The sequence below is a fragment of the Ambystoma mexicanum genome, chromosome 1p (genome assembly GCF_040938575.1).
Source record: "Ambystoma mexicanum isolate Mex_15411 chromosome 1p, UKY_AmexF1_1, whole genome shotgun sequence".
Lineage (NCBI taxonomy): Eukaryota > Metazoa > Chordata > Amphibia > Caudata > Ambystomatidae > Ambystoma > Ambystoma mexicanum.
Genome location: NC_090921.1, coordinates 1,055,698,201 through 1,055,716,435, shown reverse-complemented (window position 1 = coordinate 1,055,716,435; position 18,235 = coordinate 1,055,698,201). Strand labels below are relative to the sequence as shown.

General features: G+C 49.7%; 1 protein-coding gene across 3 annotated transcripts in view; it reads right to left on the bottom strand.

The window, feature by feature from the left end:
• Positions 1 to 18,235, bottom strand: part of RIPOR1 (RHO family interacting cell polarization regulator 1) — a 713,696-nt gene that overhangs the window by 455,981 nt on the left and 239,480 nt on the right. Inside the window, exon 2 of one of the 3 annotated variants that reach the window (XM_069604491.1) lies at positions 16,946 to 17,056. The exons of 1 other annotated variant lie outside the window; for it this stretch is intronic. The gene's annotated coding sequence lies outside the window, so the exon portion shown is untranslated. Of the gene's footprint in view, positions 1 to 1,683; positions 1,928 to 16,945; positions 17,057 to 18,235 lie in introns of those variants that run through there. One more of the 3 variants, XM_069604493.1, reaches the window with a different exon arrangement.

Below are 18,235 nucleotides of genomic sequence, written 5' to 3'. Positions count from 1 at the left end.
GCTTAAATGCAAAACAAAAAGGGGGAAAGAGTAGCCTTCAAGCAGTGGCCCAACAGCTGATCACTGTGCAGGGACTTTTGGTTTCCCTGGGCCCAGTATCCATGTAGACATTTGTGTTGCATTCTAGATCAGGGGTAATCCGGCTCAATTTCTGCTCTGCGTGGCAGGGTTTCTTAATGCCCCCGAGCCCACAGCTGCCTTACTTCTACTCTATGTTTCTACAGTGAGGTCTTACGCGTACCGGCACGGACCAATATGAAGACACGTCATTTCCCTGAGTCTGCTCACGTCCGCAGCCATCAAACGACTCCCCTACATCCCAGGACGAGCCCTCCTATTTCTCAAAAGTTCTTCATCTACAGTCTTCAAAGGGGGCGCATCCATAGCCCCCACCCCATGGCAGTCATGCATTGCTCTTAATGGGCCCTAACTGGGCTCTGATGTAGAACACTAAGGGCCATCACCTGCAAGGAGCATGAACTCTACCTCTCAAGGGCCTTACTCAAAAGTAAGGCAAGTGACCACCTACATTCATGGCCTTCTGACTGTGATGGAAGAGGATGCAGGGGGGAGGGGGTCTTTTCTTATAAGGGACATCGATGGCAGCAGTTCAGACAAGTTGGGCTAACATGCTCTGTTATGCCCTCTGGGAATTCTAAGGTCCCCATTGTATACCCCCTGCCATCGCAGCCAACTACTGGTATGCTATGCCCCCGGAGCTTAGGACTGACTCTTCACTCTTGTCATTCTGCAAAACACTCAAACTTGGCTCTTCAACGAAGACATCAAAAATGACCTTTAGTCCACCCCCGAACACTAAACACCTTCCCAGCCACCTCTGATGAGGCGAATCCCAGTGATCCGACCGCGGCTGATTTGGCCGCGGTCGGAACGTTCGCATGAGAAAGGTGTGAACGACCAAAAGTTTGCACTTTTCTCATGCGAACACGCGTACATACTATGGGAGCTGCAGGGGGTGTCCCCCGCTCACTATACTGTAATCCATCGGCTGAGGACTGGCAGCGCACTTACTCCAGTTGCCGCAGAGTGAACTCAAGTGGCAGACCCCCACCTGTCAACAGTCTCTCATACAGTTCGCCATCCTGGCCCCCAGCCATGCTCTATACCGCCACTTTTGACCGGTGTGGGGTTAGAGCATGTCCACCTTTCTGCCGCCCACCCCAAAAGCATTGCTGTCTCTAGGAAGGGGTCATCAGTGGGGCTACCCAGCACAAATCTTAAAAATCTCGAGAGGGTTGGCACCTGGTGGGCACCCCAGGAATACAACTCAAATGGAACAAGACGTTTTAGAACCAGGATACAGATCCCACTAACCCAACTTTCAAACCTCTGCATACCAGACCCATCCAAAAATTCACACAACCATCTCTCGTCCAGCAAACCGCACGCACTTTACCACACTGCACCAACGAACAACACAAACAGCATCCACAGCACGCAAGGTCTTGCCTGGTCCGATACTCGCACCAAAGCTCAGTGCACAGTGTATACCGAACTGAAGCTGCCAACAGCACACCACCTCTCCCACTCTCCTACTCCCCCTTCCACCCGACGATCCATACTCGCCCTCCTTGTTTACAGATCGCCAGAGTGCCATGGGACCAACTCCGTTGGTGACGGTGTGCTATATAAATACCTTAACATTAACATTGCTTCACCCACCCTCAGCTGGGAACGGGCTCGCTCATCCACCGCCACCCCAGGGGTAAACCCGTTTCTCCTCCATGTCCCTGCACCACCAGCCGACAAGTCGCAGTTTTCTGGAACCGGGGGGCTCCGCTGCCGAGAACAGGTTGTGGCTATTTCTGCTGCTGGAAACTCTCCACTGGCAACTTCTCAAAAACAGCCTTATCATTTCCTCCCTGCCGCCAGGGAGAATCCATGAAAACAACACTGGACAACACCTTTTCCGTACACCATCGATGGAATAATCCAGAAACCGAGGCGTGTTGGTGCAGCAACCTCGAGAAACCGGTCTCCCTCAAGATTCCAGAGGTGTGCGTCAGTGCAACTCCCTATGGATGACAGATGTTGTCCAATCGAGAACCTCACCCGAAGCAGCAGATCCAAGATTAGACATTTTACACAGATCTAATGATAATGCTGTGTATTTATATCGTGCTTACGCCTAAGCGCTTGACTTACAACATATATACATACAATATCACCCAACCGGAGTTGGAGTTGGTACTCATTTGTCGACCTCAGAAGGATGAAGGGCTGAGTTGGCCGTGCCAGGATTCGACCCTGAGACCTGCACATCACACACAGATCGCAGCAGCAAGCGCTCAACCCGCTGGCCACACAAAGGAGAAAGGTGAAACCAAACACATGATGCGGGGGTAAAAGGTTTTTGAAGAGCAGCAGAATATATATATATATATATATATATATATATATATATATATATATATATATATATATATATATATATATATTTCTGTAGCTCACCCATGGCTCTCCTGCGCGCGACTGCACTCAGCCACGAGTGCACTGTTGTGTTTGCAGTGACAGCGGCTGAATAACGCGAGTGTGGTGCCGTCCCACGTGTGTTTAACGCGAAAATGGTTTTAAAGCCAACAGTTCTGACGCTTGTAGTGACCTGTCCCTCGGGTACATACATGTACCTTATTGCTGAAAGTGGGTAGCATTAGGTTGGTGAATAAGTCATAAAAAGCACCTAATGCAGACAAAAGTAGGTTGCCAGGAGGGGTCTGGCCATCATTATACAGAAGCGCGAATATGTGCGGTTTCAAACGCACAGCTTGTCTTTAATAATACTGACGCCATGCATCATGGGTAACTGGGGTGGAGCGCGCGTATTGGCGTGGTTCTAATAGCAGCCGCGTGCGCTGTGGCTAAAGCCGGCTTGCGGATCCTACGGCGCACTGGAATACAGGGGGGTCAGGGGGAGGGGGGGATACCTCCCGGTAGGGCATTGATTGGGTAGGTGCTATGAAAGCCAAGGCCTGGCTACGTTTTGAGAGGTCGGGGGTTCATAAATCAGCTGACGCAGGAATTTAGTGAGCGCTTGCTCCAGTGGTACAAAGTCCCCGCTAGCGGACTCTGGCAAGGTGAGCTCCCGCCTAGAGCAGTGGGGGCTTTCTCCGGCATGACCCTGTCAGCTATAGACCCCCCCCCCCTGTTCCCCACTCCAGTCTATGCTTTCTCCAGCATGACCCCCAGTGTTACAGGGCCCCCTGTTCCCCCTCTCCAGTGTATACTTGCTCGGGCTTACTCCAGGACGCCCCTGCCTGCCCCACACTGCTCATGCTTGCTCCAGCCATTGCCGCACGAGCTAGCAGTGTCTAGTTGGCCATGCGTGGCCTCGGTAGCGTGAACGTCCTGCAGACCAGCAGTAACCCGTTTGGGGTTCCTTGACCCCAGCGCGGCAGGGGCCCTGTCGGTGCTACAGGGCTCTAGTAGAGCGAGTCTTTAGCAGTGGCATGTCTGTGGTGTATAGGATTGTGCTGAGAAGATGCGCACACTGACGCGTCCCCATATCACTAACTGCTGGAGGAAAGAGAATACAAAAAGGGGGGCAGCAAAGGGGTGGATTCTTAACTCCTCCTTCCACACGTCACCACTACAACCATCTTGCATACAGCAAACACGGCCAATGCCCCCTAGCGCTGCAGACACACCGGGCTCCCATTTGGTCACGCGTGCCTCCTCGCCCTCGAGACAGGCCGCCTAGAAGCAGCCCTGCACGCAGTGCCTGCACACTTCTGACCTGCATGCATCACCACAGCAGAGCCCTCTTGCATGTTGCCACTATCCCAATATCCTGCCCTGTCCCAGACACCAGAGCACCCGCGGACCACCCACGTGGCAGGGGTGCATGGTCGCGAGCCCAGTAACATAACAGGTGGCGTAAGGGAAGAGCTCTTTGCAACCAAAACCAGGCTCAGGGGCACAGCGGAGGGGCACTTGGAGAAGTGCAGGCCCAGCTCACGGAACAGCCTAATGAGGGGGTATGAGGGTTGATGAGCAGGGCAGGGAGTAGGGAGAGGAACATGGGCTGTTAGGTTCTGTGAACGACGCTGCAATGAGCGCCTGAAGTTTGTCCATTTTGAGAACATTCAAAAAGGCTTCTAACATCGACAACCAAGCATCGACAAAGCCAACAGTTTGGTGCTTTTGTGTAGGCCTGGCATACGTATTTGCTATGCGTTGGCTCAATGGTACTACCAGTTGGCACATGGTGTGATTACCCGGGCACATGATGTCAGTGCCTGCCAAATGTCTAACACTGATATACAAGCTAAAACGGTTTGCTTTGCCAATGCTCGTTTTTAACAGGACTTTGGTGCACGGCAAAAATGCGAGGACACAGGCACTGCTTCTAAATCAAGTATCAGAAGCTACACTTGGTTAGGATATATTAGACCACGAGCTCCTTTACGGCGGCAATAAAGACATTGATTCTCACAGGCTGCTTAGAAATAACACTGGTAGTCCACATGGAGCACAAGGTCTGATTTTGTTGTGTAAAAGAGAGGTCTCCCAGAGCTCCCAGGAGGATGTGTTTTGGGTGGGTTGAGGCAGATACTGAGAGGGAATAGCCTAAGGCGTTGACATGGTCATGGATGGGTGATCAATGGGTGGTTAGAAAGGCAAACATCCAAACGCTGCACCCCACCTCACATCCTGCCCCGCCTCACATCGCACCCGATCCACCTCCTAGCTGGACTCAAATGCAATCGTTTTGGCAAGCAGCTGGTGTAAAGTGGTACTTGAATAGTAACCCTAACACGAGTTTCTGCAGCAGAGTCCCGTGGCTCACAAGCTGGAGGACGAACAGTTCAATGCGGCCCTGGTTTCGCAAGGCGCGTCACTGCTGCTCCTTTCTCGGAGGGACCGATCAGCCGCTCCCGTCTGTTCTTTTCCTGGAGGAGATTATTATTATTATTATTTTTGGTAGACAACGAAATGTAGACGATAATCTATTAGAGAGGGATAGCAGGTACGACACAACACCGTTTTAATGTCTCTTTTTCTTCATCTGAAAATGAGCTGGATCGACGCCGTATACTTGCCAACGGTTCCCCCTGCCGGATAAAAATGGTATTGCCTGGGAGCAACAAAAATTAATCTTGGACTGATTAGGGAACAAGTCACAGCAGAAATAAAGTGCATTTGTGGTAGTGGGGGGGGTAGCGGTGGATTGGGACTGAAGTGAGGGGAAAGAAGGAGGCGGAGACTAAACGAAGAGGCAGGAAATTAATCAGAAGGAGGCTGAGGCGCTTGGACAAACATGTCTAAGAAGGGCGGAGGCAGGTGATTGGCGGCAAAGGAAGGGGGCCGCGGTGTGAAGGAAGAGCGCTGCAGGGCAGGAGAGCGGACGGGGGGATACGAGTGACAGACAGATGAAGAGAACTGGCCAGAAACTGATTGCATGACGAAGGAAGCAGACTGGAGGGCGGAGAACGCGAAGACGGGGACTTTCTGGAAGCTGGCCTCAGTGAAGTCCGCACACTGACAGGGCCTGGTGTTCGCCCTAAAAATGCTCTTCATTTAAACAATGGGCCGCTTTTGTGGCGGGGCGAGTGGGAGTAAAGAACACTTTGAGAGCCCTACCTCCCCCATTTCACTTATCTCAATAGAAAGACTGCTATTCCGTGCGCTGGCGGGAACACGTGATCATGAAAACCCGGCAGTACTCGGTGCACTTAAACCTCTCTAAAGGGGTCACTTGCCGCCCACGCCGCTCAGACACGCGATGGAAGAAGTGCTACATCTTTGCATGTTACTTTATTTGTGGTCAGTGTCTAAGGCTCACTTTCATTCTGGACCCTGATAATTCTAGTCAGTGCTTTTAAGCGGGATTGGAAATCGAGGGGGGCTATAGTTAGGGGTTGTATCCTTGGGACACGGCCCTGACGAGAGTTCCCCCCTCGATTAACAGGGTGGGGCGACTGGTAAAAGAGGTGGAGCTGGCACACACTGGCATCATTACCTTTGATGCGCTCAGCCCCTTCTTTTGTTTAAACAAAAGAAGGGGCTGAGCGCACCAAAAGGTGTGATACCAGTGTGCTCCAGCTCACACGCAGCAGGCAGTCCAACAGGCAGGCTTTAACCACGGCTCCTTGAATGAAAGGTCTGCCTGCTGCTGGTGTCTATGTACTAGAAACAGTAGGAGTGCTGGAGAGCCCAGTCTCTCCTTTTGTTTCAGAGCTGACCAGTCCTGCCCTCCTCCTGTTTCGAGTACATAAACACCAGGCAGCCTGAACTGCACACTTACACCTGTCAGTACTTCGGTTTAGAAAAAAAGAGAAGGCACGAACTAAGTGCTGACACCTGCAGGCAGCGTGTGTAACCGTGCAGCTTCTTACACAGCTGCATGAGGCGTCAGCTGGCTAGGGATAGTTGGGGGTGGGCCCCGGCTCGGGAGACCTTTCTGGAGACTGCTGGGGCTCGGCAATGGCTGGCCCTGGCCCACTTAAGGCCCTGATTCTATTGTTTTCCTTTAAATTCTGTGTTTGATTAAAGACATATCATATTTGAATGGATGCAAGCTCTCTGCACGTACAACATGAGCCACAAGCGATCCAGGCCTCTGTATGGCTCCCTCCCTGTAGTGGTGTACAACCAGCGGCGTTGCTAGGTGGGGGGGAGACGGAGGGGGCTGTAGCCCCAGGTCTTTTGGTTGTAGCCCCGGATAGAAACTCAGGGGCTACATCAGAGCCAGCCTTACGGGGGGCGGGCCGGGCGAACGCCTGGGGCGCCATGCCCCCCCCAGGGTGCCATTAGCACCACGCCACGCCAGGTCGGTGAAGTCTTTTAAGGGCTACCCCGAGGTGGCGTTGAGAGAAAAGGTGAGGCAGGCACCCTTTTGTTATTAGATGCTCCCACGGTGGTGGGACGCATTTGACAACAATAGGGTATTCACATTCACATGAGGATTACCTCCCTGCTCCGGCGCCGAGCCATTGGAATAGGGCGCTCATGCATTAGCATGTGCGTCCTATTCCAATGATTAACCCTCTGCGAGGCGCCGGAGTAGGGAGGGACCAAACAAATGTGGCGCTCCTGTACACCCCCCGCCCCACCTCATGGGCGAATTGGGGGGGGTCGCCAATTCGCCCAGGGCGCTGCTGCCTCCTATGCTGGGCCTGGGCTGCATAGAAAAGAGTAGCTAGCCCCGAGTCCCAACATTAGCAAAGACACAGACCTTTTCCAGACCAAGCAACACCCCTTTCTGCAACCTTTGGCTCTTCTTATGTTTTGGACTATAACTCCCATCAGCTTTAGCCAGCATAGCCAACGGTAAGGGATCATGGGAGCCGCAGTCCAAAACTCCTCGAGTGCCAAGGTTGTAGACCCCTTTCTTAGAACATGAAACCTAGGTCACAAGATAGCATGCGCACACTTTGCCTACCCTCGCTCCGCTTTCTTTCATTGTTTGCACCATTCTCATGCTATAAGAAATGCTGGTTACAATCACAAGCTTCATTAGATGCGCAGTGCTGTAATCGCTGATGCTTAACAATAATGCAACTTACTTGAGCAATAAGCCGCAATCACCTTTTACGCTGGTTTTGTCAAAGATTTTCTCAAGGACGTCATTTAGGGGTCGGACTTCGTTTTCAGACTTTTTCTGAAAGTTGTGTGGTTTGTTTCTAGTCTTAGCTGCGTCTGTAGGCTATTCCATCTCTGGGCCGCTTTCACCGGAAATGGCCGGGTCAGGCCGTTGGACAGTTTGGAAGCAGGACATGTAATCTGTCCTAATGTCTCTGATCTTAATAAGCGCCTTTGGTACATACGGTGTGATCATTTCTTTCATGTAGGCTGGGGCCTGTCCAAATAGTCCATCTGTGAACAACAGAGTCTTAAAATGTATCTTGTCCTCTATGGCCAGCCAATGGAGGGCCTTTCTGTCCTCTGTAATGTGCTCTCTCCTTGTTTTTCCTTGTACTATTAGGACAGCATTATTCTGAATAGTCCGACACCCTGTTAAGCACCCCTTGCTTGCGCCTAGCAGGAGTGCACTAGAATAATCGAGTCGGGATAGTATCGTGGCACCTGCTATGGTTGCGCGATTTTCCTCAGAAAGGTGGATTTATTCACGAATTGTCCAATTTGTACGTGTCTAGACATATTGCTATGAAACTATGCCACCCACGTGTGTAGTGTATATTTTCTCTGAATTCCCCAGTGATTGTGCAATCGATCTAGGAGGACTTTGTGCTCAACCGTGTTGTGTGCTGCCAACAGAGCCAAGAGGTTGAGCACGGTGTTCCCATTTTGGCCTACTATTTTTTAAATGTCTTCTATGTCAGGACGTGGCCCTCTAGGCCCCTGTTTGGCCAGAAGCACGATTCCTACCATGTAGAAGGAGCAAGGCTTCACTGCATTCTTGCAGTTTGACGTCAGCTAGTTTTTCTAGAATGTTCGCCAAGGAAGGCACATTTGTTATAGGTTTGTGGTTGGCCATGACCTTTGGGTCTTTTGTACTCTTCTTTAAGAGTGTTTGGATGGTGGCCTTTTCTAGGTGTGCGAGTATCGCCCCAGATCACATCTGCTATGCCTGGCACTAGATGTGCACTTTAATGATTAAAGCTGGGCAGGGACTGTCCATTGTTCTTCGGGGCTTTCATTTTTCTTACCTTTTTTTTATATCGTCAGCCACTGGCGTAGGCTGGAAGAGTCTTGAGAGGGTGTGGCTTTTTGGAATGACCAAGACCCTGTGAGCCGTATTTCATGTTATGTTTCCTGGATGCTCTCAATATTCATAATATATAAATTAAACATTTTTCCAGTGAGTTACTGGTGTGGTACAGGTTTGATAACTCCTTCAGTATCGCAAACAGTTCCCCAGTTTTGTTTTGTGGTTCAAGGTTCCCGTTTGCAGGAATGTGTGTGGCTCTTTAAATGGCTTCTCCTTTGCCCCTGGAATGTCTCAACACAGGCCATGTTGTCTGGTGGGATGTTGGATGACCATAGCCTTTTTGGCTTCCGTCTCTCTACCATTTATTATTTCGTTTAGATTTTCCCCAATGAGGCTGTGCTCGCTTTTCAATGGTAAGGAGTCTCATAAGGTTTTATGGCTCATACTGAACTTCTTATATCTGCTGGTACTGGACAATATTATTTCGCCATCGGTGATGGTCCGCCCAGAAGATTTCAGTGGTTTCAGGTTTAGGGGAGGCTACACTTCAAGTGAACTACACATCTACTGAGTCCTAATGTATGGGTGGGGTTAGGCACTCTGTATTGCGATCATCTGCCCGCCTATTCACCTTATATGGCAGATTTTTTAGTTAAATATCCAGACACCTGCACCATTTTCCAGGAATTGCATTCACGTGCGCGTGTATTCATCACATGGCCTTCCTGATATTGCTATTAAATGGATATGCAGTGGCATTGCCCGGGGTAGTACTCAAACGCTGAGGGGCTCGCGCCATTGCTAGCTATTGCTATTAAGTGTGGTACTCACAATGATATCCTCCCCACTCTCAAGGCCCCCAATGCGAGGCTACCCCCTCTCCTGCCTTCAACACACCGCCTCGATTCTCCCCTTCCTGACCAAACTCGAACAGAGAATGACCCCTCCGCCAGACTCCATTCTTACTTTGAGGGCAACCACCTACCATGCGAGCAGTCCCGCTTGCGCCCCCCACGTGGAACTGAATCTGTGATCCCCTTGGTTGTGGACAACTTGCGTACGCTGGTTGATGATGAAGCCAGTTCCCTTGCACACCTCCACATATACAAAAGCCTGCTTTTGAAATTGGTGAACACCTTGCCCTCCTTCTCCCGTCTTCTGCCCATGCCTCTACTCTGATGGCAATATACATTCCCCGGCATCACTTTTTCCTTGCTTTTCCCTCTTTCCAATTACGGAATGGCGTCATTGCCCAAGCATGTTCCCTCTCTTTTCCCTCCTTTTCCACATCCATCTGTACTGGTTCTCATATGCCGAAGACAGAGACCCCGTTCACATGAGGCAACGTTCTGGATTCCACCTCAGAACATGTGAATCTCTGCATGATCCATTACTGTAAACATGATAACCGGCTCAAAGTCAACAGCAACACAACGGAGATCCTCCCGAACAAACATAGCCTTAGCTTCTGGTTCAAACTGCACGCTGATCTCTCCCTCACTCCCTTGGATACACGTGGTCCTTTCCAACTTTTTTCACCTTCACTCGCTCAAATACAGCCTCTGCTTCGCCTGGAGGAATTGCCTCATTTTCTCAAGACTGGACTATAGTAAGTGTGTCTACCTTGGCCTCCGCTTCTCCCTCATCCGCAAGCTCTAATGCGTCCAGACCCACTATCTCCTCTCCTTCCAGTCCTCAAGAAATGTGATCACCTTCGCCACACTCCACCAGGCTCAGACTGGCTTATAGGACAACAGGCCAATTGTCGAACCAAAAACGGAAAATGCTTGTGTGGGCCAGTTTTTTTGGGTCAAAGGGGCCCGTTTTTTGATCAAAGTGGGGCACATTTTTGGCCAATGTGGGCCAGTTTGATTAGTTACTTCACTATGCAGCCAATTGTTGTGACGAGTGTTGCTGAATAAACATTCTTCAAAAAGTACAATTTGCATCACATTTGATAAAAAAAACCTCCCCCCTGGGTACTATTCAAACAGCGTCACAAAAGGAATGAATTCCCAGTTGCAACTGTGGGCCACTTTTTTGTTGGTGTCCGAGACAACGTTACGCCCCAGTCCGACCCTGCACTCCACTGTTGTCCATGCAACAACCAGTCTGAGTTTAGATCACTCTCCATGCTGCACAGAGGCTTCAAAAACCAGGAGCCCCCCCTCACCTCTTCCACCTTCGGTGTTCTTGTCCACTCAGAAAGCTCTGCCTTTCTTCAATCTGCTCAACTTCCTCACTTCTGCGTATCCTTGTCTTCTCTATCTAACCTCACTGTCCAGCTCTGGGACCACTCCCCGCCATCCTTCAATCCTAAAGTAAACGCAATCTATCCTTGACCACCTAAACCTCACCCTTAAATCAGTAACCATGCCGTCGCTTTGTACATCCCTATGCTGGCCACAGTTCTAAAATGGCACTCTGGTGGTGAACAGTGTGCTTTCTAAACATGTGATGATGAGGATTTAGAAGGCCCAGGGTGAGGGGTAGGGAGGACCTGTGCTCACTGGGCCCCCACCTACTTCTCTTGCTCTCTAACCTTTGGAGTAGGGAGAGAGAGGCATGGGGGGGGGGGGTACTCGGCGTTCTAACCAAGCCACACAGACTTGTGGGGAGGCTAGGATAACCAGATGTGCCCGTTTTGCCAGGACTGTCCCGGAATTGGGTGCACTGTCCCCCTTTCTCAAGATTATTTTTTCCATTGGAAAGCTCAGTGGTCCCAGTTTTTGGAAGTAGGTCTTCATGGCTGGCAGGCAGGAATGCACAATGTCGCACGGACGAAATGCTGCATTTTACAATTTAAGATCCTGGTAGTTTGTGATAAATTGATTATATGTGTTTATTCGAAAAGTAACACTTAAACACCCTTCTCATCCAAGCACCATCTACGTGTAGTGCCTGGACAGCCACTGTCGAAAGCTAGTCCTACTTTTATGTTAGTTGTCCTGGCCATTATTTTTGAAATCTGCGGGTAGGAGAGTTCAGACCAAGTCAAACCCCAGTCAGAAGGGCAGGGGGGAGGGAGGGGCCGCAGCATTTACAGCCATTCCTACTGGGCATTGACAATGGTGTGAAAGGCGGGCATTCCCCTTCATGTCCTCTAAGCGTTTTTCTGGTAACCGTTGGCAGTTTCTGGCCATACCAACAATAAGCCAAGACGAAAATAGCTCAGTGTGTGATGGGCCCGTCGCATCTCTCCGCTGCCAGTGGAATCGCCAACCTCCAACATAGCAGAACGTGTCCCCTGTAAACCTTAGCATGACCCCGAACCTGCGTGTCTCCAATACAATGCACACCCATTTAGCTGGCGCTTTCTTACATAAGAACCAGCTTGAGCACTGCACACCAAATGACGCCTTCACGGCTACAAGTCACACATGTAAAAGGTCGCTCAGTCATGTAACCACTCACTTCAGAGATCTATCTGCAAACTGTAGTCATGCGTTTAAATTACTGCAGAGTTAACACGGTCCTTCTTCTATGTCTATCAGGTCACTAAATGTACCACTGAGCAGGGTAAAAACACAGCCTACTTCATCCCTTGAGGCGGGAATCCGATGTCACGCTTTTCACAAGAAATCCAGCAGCCCCTCTACCCGGGTGCTCGCACCGCAACCAGAAGGCCCTCTACCCGGGTGCTCGCACCGCAACCAGAAGGCGGACGCAGCGACTGCTTTGGCAACTTTTCCTCGCGCCTTGTACTCCACTGGCACGCTGCTGTCAAATGAGGAATGCGACGGAGCCCGCCTCACAGGACAGATGATTAATCATTCTGAAGACGCCCTGCCCTTTCATTGGCACCAGGCCTATCAGTGAAACCCTGAAGTTGCATAGGAGAGTAGTGACTGGAGTGGTCCAGCAACCTTTTTAAGGCTGCAGTGTTGTGTATTTTTGCCAACACTGCATTAAACTACCGGGTCGATTTCAAGTCATTTGCCATCACAGCACATTCAGAACCGGTTTCTGTGGAAAATGCAGGTATTGCTTCTTTAAGCTGCGGGACATCCATAGGGTTAGGGAGGCCCTTTGGCCGCTCCCACAGTCCCCAGCTTCTTCATTAGTTGGCCTGCTCGAGTGCGTCACCGTATTTTATTGTATTTGGGGTTCTACGGCCCAAGTCTAGATTGGAAGTAATGGAGCGCTGTATAAGTAATTTGGGGTTAACAGAGGTCGGTGGAAAGGGAGATTACAAGATCTAGTAGCTTGGATATCCCATACTACAGGGATGGTATATAACTAGGAGTAGGGTGACCAGATTAAAATAACAAAAAAAAAAACGGGACAGGCCCTAGAAGTAGGACTAACAGAAATACAAATAACACTGTAGTCCTACGTACATGTTGCTGGCCTGTTTCTGGGGGCGGGGAGGGGGTGTGCTCACCGGCACACTCCTCTCATTGGAGGAGAGTGCCAGGGAGGGGAAGTGGGAGGAAATGGGGGTGTGAAAAGCATTTCATGCCCCCATTCACGCACGAAGAGTCGCGCTGGGACCCGATTTCGAAATCGGGTCCCAGAAAAACCAGAGACCAGAGCCACCCAACCATGCCAACCCCGGACAGGGTTTCCAAAATGAAAAACTCCCAGGACCCCAGGATGGAGGGTTATTTCCCCAGACTTTCCTAGCAAAAACGGGACGTCTGGTCACCCTACCTAGGAGCAGCAGATCTCAAGTGATCTCTGAAGGGTAGGGTCTTTAGTTCCTTCCAAAGTGCTTGCAACTTGAGTTTCTGCCCCCTGTTAAGCTGAATCTCACTGATGCGGCCCAGGAAGATGCTCGTGCTGCCGAGCAGAGGGAGTCATGGCCTATCAATTTGGGCTGCATTACTCAGATTGGTGGCAGGACCGAAAGTGATTTGCATAAGGGCTGTCCCGTTCGGTAATGGCAAAGACTGGACCGTAAACAATTAAACAGAAGAGGTCTAGAGCAATGCCAGTAGTTATAACTATTTGAAAGCTTTCGATCAGAGCCTCCCTAAGTGGGAGGGGAAGTTCCCAGGCAGATCTGGGACACTTTAAGGAAAGCCATCTTAATTCAAGGCCACGCAATTTGCCCAGTTCTATGCACGCCATGTTGGCTTCAAGCAATCTCACCAAATGCTTGGATTCGTTTTTCTTTTCACTTTTCAAAATTTCCATTCCCCCCCCCACCCCTTTATTGCCACAGAAGGAAAATCTCTTATTACTACTACTTTTGCTCCTATTCACCTCCCCCTCCCTTATATTTCACTGTTTCAGTCCTCGTTTTCCCCTTCCTGCATATTATTCAAGTACATGTATTTATACATTCCCCCAATTAGCCCCATCCTTCCTTGTTAAGACTATTTAAATAGCTCCTACAGTGTGACAATGCATACAGGTGCTAATGTTAGTCTCGGGAGGATAGCTCGGGGGCAACATGCTCGCCTTGAAAGCAAGACGACACAGAGCCCCCCCGGTCCGCACTTAGAAACCTCTGGGTATTAAGCGCGTTAGCCTCATTTCAATAAGACTGAAAGTCAACTTTATGGGGGTAGTTGGGCTATCCTAGCATCACTCAATAGTGGACCTGACTTTACGAAAAGTTTACCACAGACTAAGGCCTGGAAACCCAGCAGAGGGCACAATGCAGAAACTAGCCACTCCGGGATATCGGCAGGAGGCCACTACAGTTGTACGGATGCATTATATAAAGGCCTGGTGCGTTACATTTGCCTTCAAGATATTCTGGGGAAAGTTGTCTCAAATTGGTCACCTTAAAACACATTGTGCTGTTAACAGTTGAAACTGAACAGCACTTAAAAAAAACTTTACACATTTTGGGATGGGTTCAGGCAAATGGTACATTTGCGAGCACCCTGGGCCAGGAACAGTGGTCAAGACTAGACAGAATTGGAAGTCGTACACATTGGTGCAGGCTCTCTTCCAAGCAATTGTTAGATAATCTTTAGTAAAGTGCGTATTTTGAAGCACACTGGAGCTCAAGGCAATTGGTAACATTGGATACGAGTAAAATACGGCTATACAGAGAGCTGTCCCCGCTGCCCCCATCTCCAGTCCATTCGTGGCAAGTGGGCCATTTAGGAAACATTAGGTCTCCTTTTTAGTTTGGGCTATTAGGGGGCGTGTGCGAAACCTAGAAGCCTGAGCTATTGCGTTAGAGTTCAGACGGAGAGAAATGGCATAGGAGGAGGAAGACGCAGCTTGTAGGTGTTGTTTGGTTACTGCCCAACCATTCTCTGCCAATAGCCATGCTAATCCCTGTGACCATTCCCACCCAGTTCCTGCCCCTCCCCGGCCAAAGCACCCCCTAATGGGAACTCTTTGAGCTAGCTTAAGTGCCTCACCATCAAACGTTTCACTCAAAGTGCCTGCCAGTTTTTTTTCCAAGCAGTCTCCTGAGTTAATTACTTAATTGGAGTTTGTACACCTGCTACTGGTGTAAAAAAAAATCTTGACCAGGTCTGCCTTCAGCCACTCGATTTAGAAGCACCATGTCTGTCCTTCACTGAATTTCTGTTGAAAATAAGCATTGGAAACGCCAACAGTGTTGGCTTGTGTATATGTATTGGGCATTTGCCGGGCACTGCCATTAGATGCCCAGGAACTGGCACCATTTTCTCACCTGCTACTGTCAATGCCCAGATAATACCACTATGGCTGTGACTGGCAAGTGTTTTTCTCTTCACTACACAAAAGTCCAAAAACTATTGGCATTCTAAATGCTGGTTTTAATTATTTTTTTTTTACAGTGGTTTTGGGCTTGGTGCAGAATCCCACAAAAAAGGGCAAAAGGACTTAGTCCAAATATTGTCCACAATGCTACCTCGTTCTAAAATGTTCCTGCACAAAAAAGGCATGTGGGAGGCTCAAAAAATGTCTCCGTAGTGAATGGCATCTTGGATTGGACAACCGCGTGGTCTTGGACGCAGTATGCACAATGTTTCCCATTGCTCGGAGGGTAATAGATCATCAGGGCGGCCCTCATACCTACAGGGCGACGTGCTACCACAAATCCCAGGTGTAAGCCAATTGTGCAGTGTGCAAACTCAACAAGGTGCAGCCATTTTAGGCCAGTGTATCACTGAGATCCCCCTACCACTGCCTCATGGACGGCAGTCCCGCCTTGGTGCTCTTGCCTGCACATGTCTGCCCAGCAGTTCGGAGCAGGACATTTTGGTGCAGCCAGTTCACTGCAGGAGCCGGTTTGGCACGGCCAGTTCGGCGCAATTTCTCACTGAAACAGTGTCAGTGTAATCGCCCGCGCCGAAGTGGCCGTACCGAAATGGGCTGGGAAACGGGAGACCTGGCAGGATGGAAACGGGAAGACTGGCTCTTTAAGCAACGGGAACTGTCCCCAGTATGAAATAGTGCATTGTAAAAAAAATAAATATGCATTTTCATTCCTTTTGTTGTTTTATTAGGTTGGCATACATGGGACTTGTGAGAAAGTGAAGACAGACATTATGTTTACTCTCTCTGCAGATGTAACGGGATTCTGCCGCTCAGCAGCCTCCGCCTCGGCCCTCCTATTGTTTGTGCACTGACAGGGAGGATGTCCTTGACAGTTCAGCGGGTCCCTCTCTGTCACCCCTCTCCAAATAACGCTCCCCATTCTGTCTCCCGGTCAGTGAGAAGGTGAAACGAACAAGATTGAAGCCACCGTGCACTGCCGCGCCGAAACATGCTCGCAGCAAAAGATCCCTGCGCCGGACTGGCCGAGCCGAACTGGGGTGTAGCGCCAGCAGCTGTTAGTCCTCTGGCCTACAGCAAGCTCCACTCCCTCACGCGTCGCCATTACCGCAAGCCAGCTTCATAACACTTTACCCTTTGCCTCTAGGCATTTGAGAAGAATGCACGCCACCACGCACGCCAGTGAACTGCCGCTGTTCTGGCGCACGACGACACGGGATCACAGTCAATCCTTGAGATCATGGCTGTCTGGCACTTTACTGAACAGAACCATTTGAACAAGTGTACACTAAACACGAGTTCACTGGGCGGGTCCCTTGAAACAACATGCAATAAACACCGCACCGCTAGACAGCACGTTTACGGACAAACACAATCAAACACTTAACCGAACAGCACTTCACTAGACCAGCCATAAAAAGGTGCAAATAATGACGCTTTACTGGCCAGACCATTTAAGTCAATGACTACACTAACATAAGTCACATTAGTACTAAGAGCACGACCTCTTCTGCAAACACATATTACGCACACACAACGTCAAGTGCACTGTCCGCGCCCCCCACACGACCATGCAGAGCTACACATAGATCTACATACTCACCACACAAAGTTTTCATTATTAAGAAAAGTCAGACCTACTGGCTTGGTCAATGCCGGCTTGCTCTTCCTCAGAGGTATGTTGTGTTACAGTTGTGTAGAACCTAACTGCCTTTGTCACAACCGCCACGCATTTCAGGGTGTCAAGGAGTTCTGCAGACCATAGTGTGAAAATACAAAATAAACAAGACATGGTCTTACAGGGAAAGGACATTGCATGCTACTAGACATTTTATACTACATTCAAATGAGATCTTTTGGAAAAGATGACTAGAGCTGTAACCTTAGATGTAGCCATGTTATGTGTTGCGTGTGGACTGCTCTGCAATTGGTTTGCCAGCAAAATGTGTGGTTGTTGTCATCAACGGAACTTGGCATCGATATCCCCTTGTTCTCTTACCGCTTTGAAGCACTTCACTTGTGTATAAGCGCTATACAAATAAACAATTACAATTGGGCTCGGCAAATAACATGGAAACACAGCACTAAAAGTGAAGCGAACAACATCAATCTGCGTGACAACCTAACCCTTGAGCAACTGACTGCAGTTTATGGCTCTGCGGTATATTACATTCACACTGCGTGTGCATTTTGCACAAATGTGGTCATCATAACATGTTTAAACTGCATGCTACAGAGGTCTGGACATACAGGATGCACAGTACGTTGCATTAATGCAGACTGACAGTACATGATGGATATTATACATTTGGTATTGCAGGCACATTGTACTTTTTTGGCAGAGTTGACCAACCTTATATTTAGCAATTGTATATTTTGGGTGTGGGATGATGTGCGCTTTGCGGTCAGTGAATATGTGGTGAGCTGGCACTGATGGAACTAGGTGTGGGACTCAGCAACCTAATATGGGGACGCTGCAATGAAGGCGACGCGGGCAGCGTCTATGAACACACCTAACCACGGAGGCACGGACTGCAGTTGAGGAACCCGCAGTATTATAAGATGCACATGTTGTGAACATGCACAACGTTATCAACTCAATGGCAGATTTGTGCATTGCCCGCAAGATGGCTGGACGTGGCTCCCAGCTCCTCAGCAGTATGTACATAAATGCATTGGAAGCTAACTAGCCATGGGAGCAATCCCCACAACCCATGTGAAAGTCTGCTACCGTGAACTATCCTCCCTGGTGACAGGCTGACTGAGCCCCTCCCTACCCAGTCTTTAGTGAAGTGGGAGAAGGTCCACAACTGGGCCCTAGCGACTGACTGACAGCTGTGCTGCCACGGCCACCGTAAACTTCTTTAATCTCCTAGGATGTCTCCCATCTGGCCGCGTTGCCTGATCCACCTTAAGCTTTCCAAGCCCCAC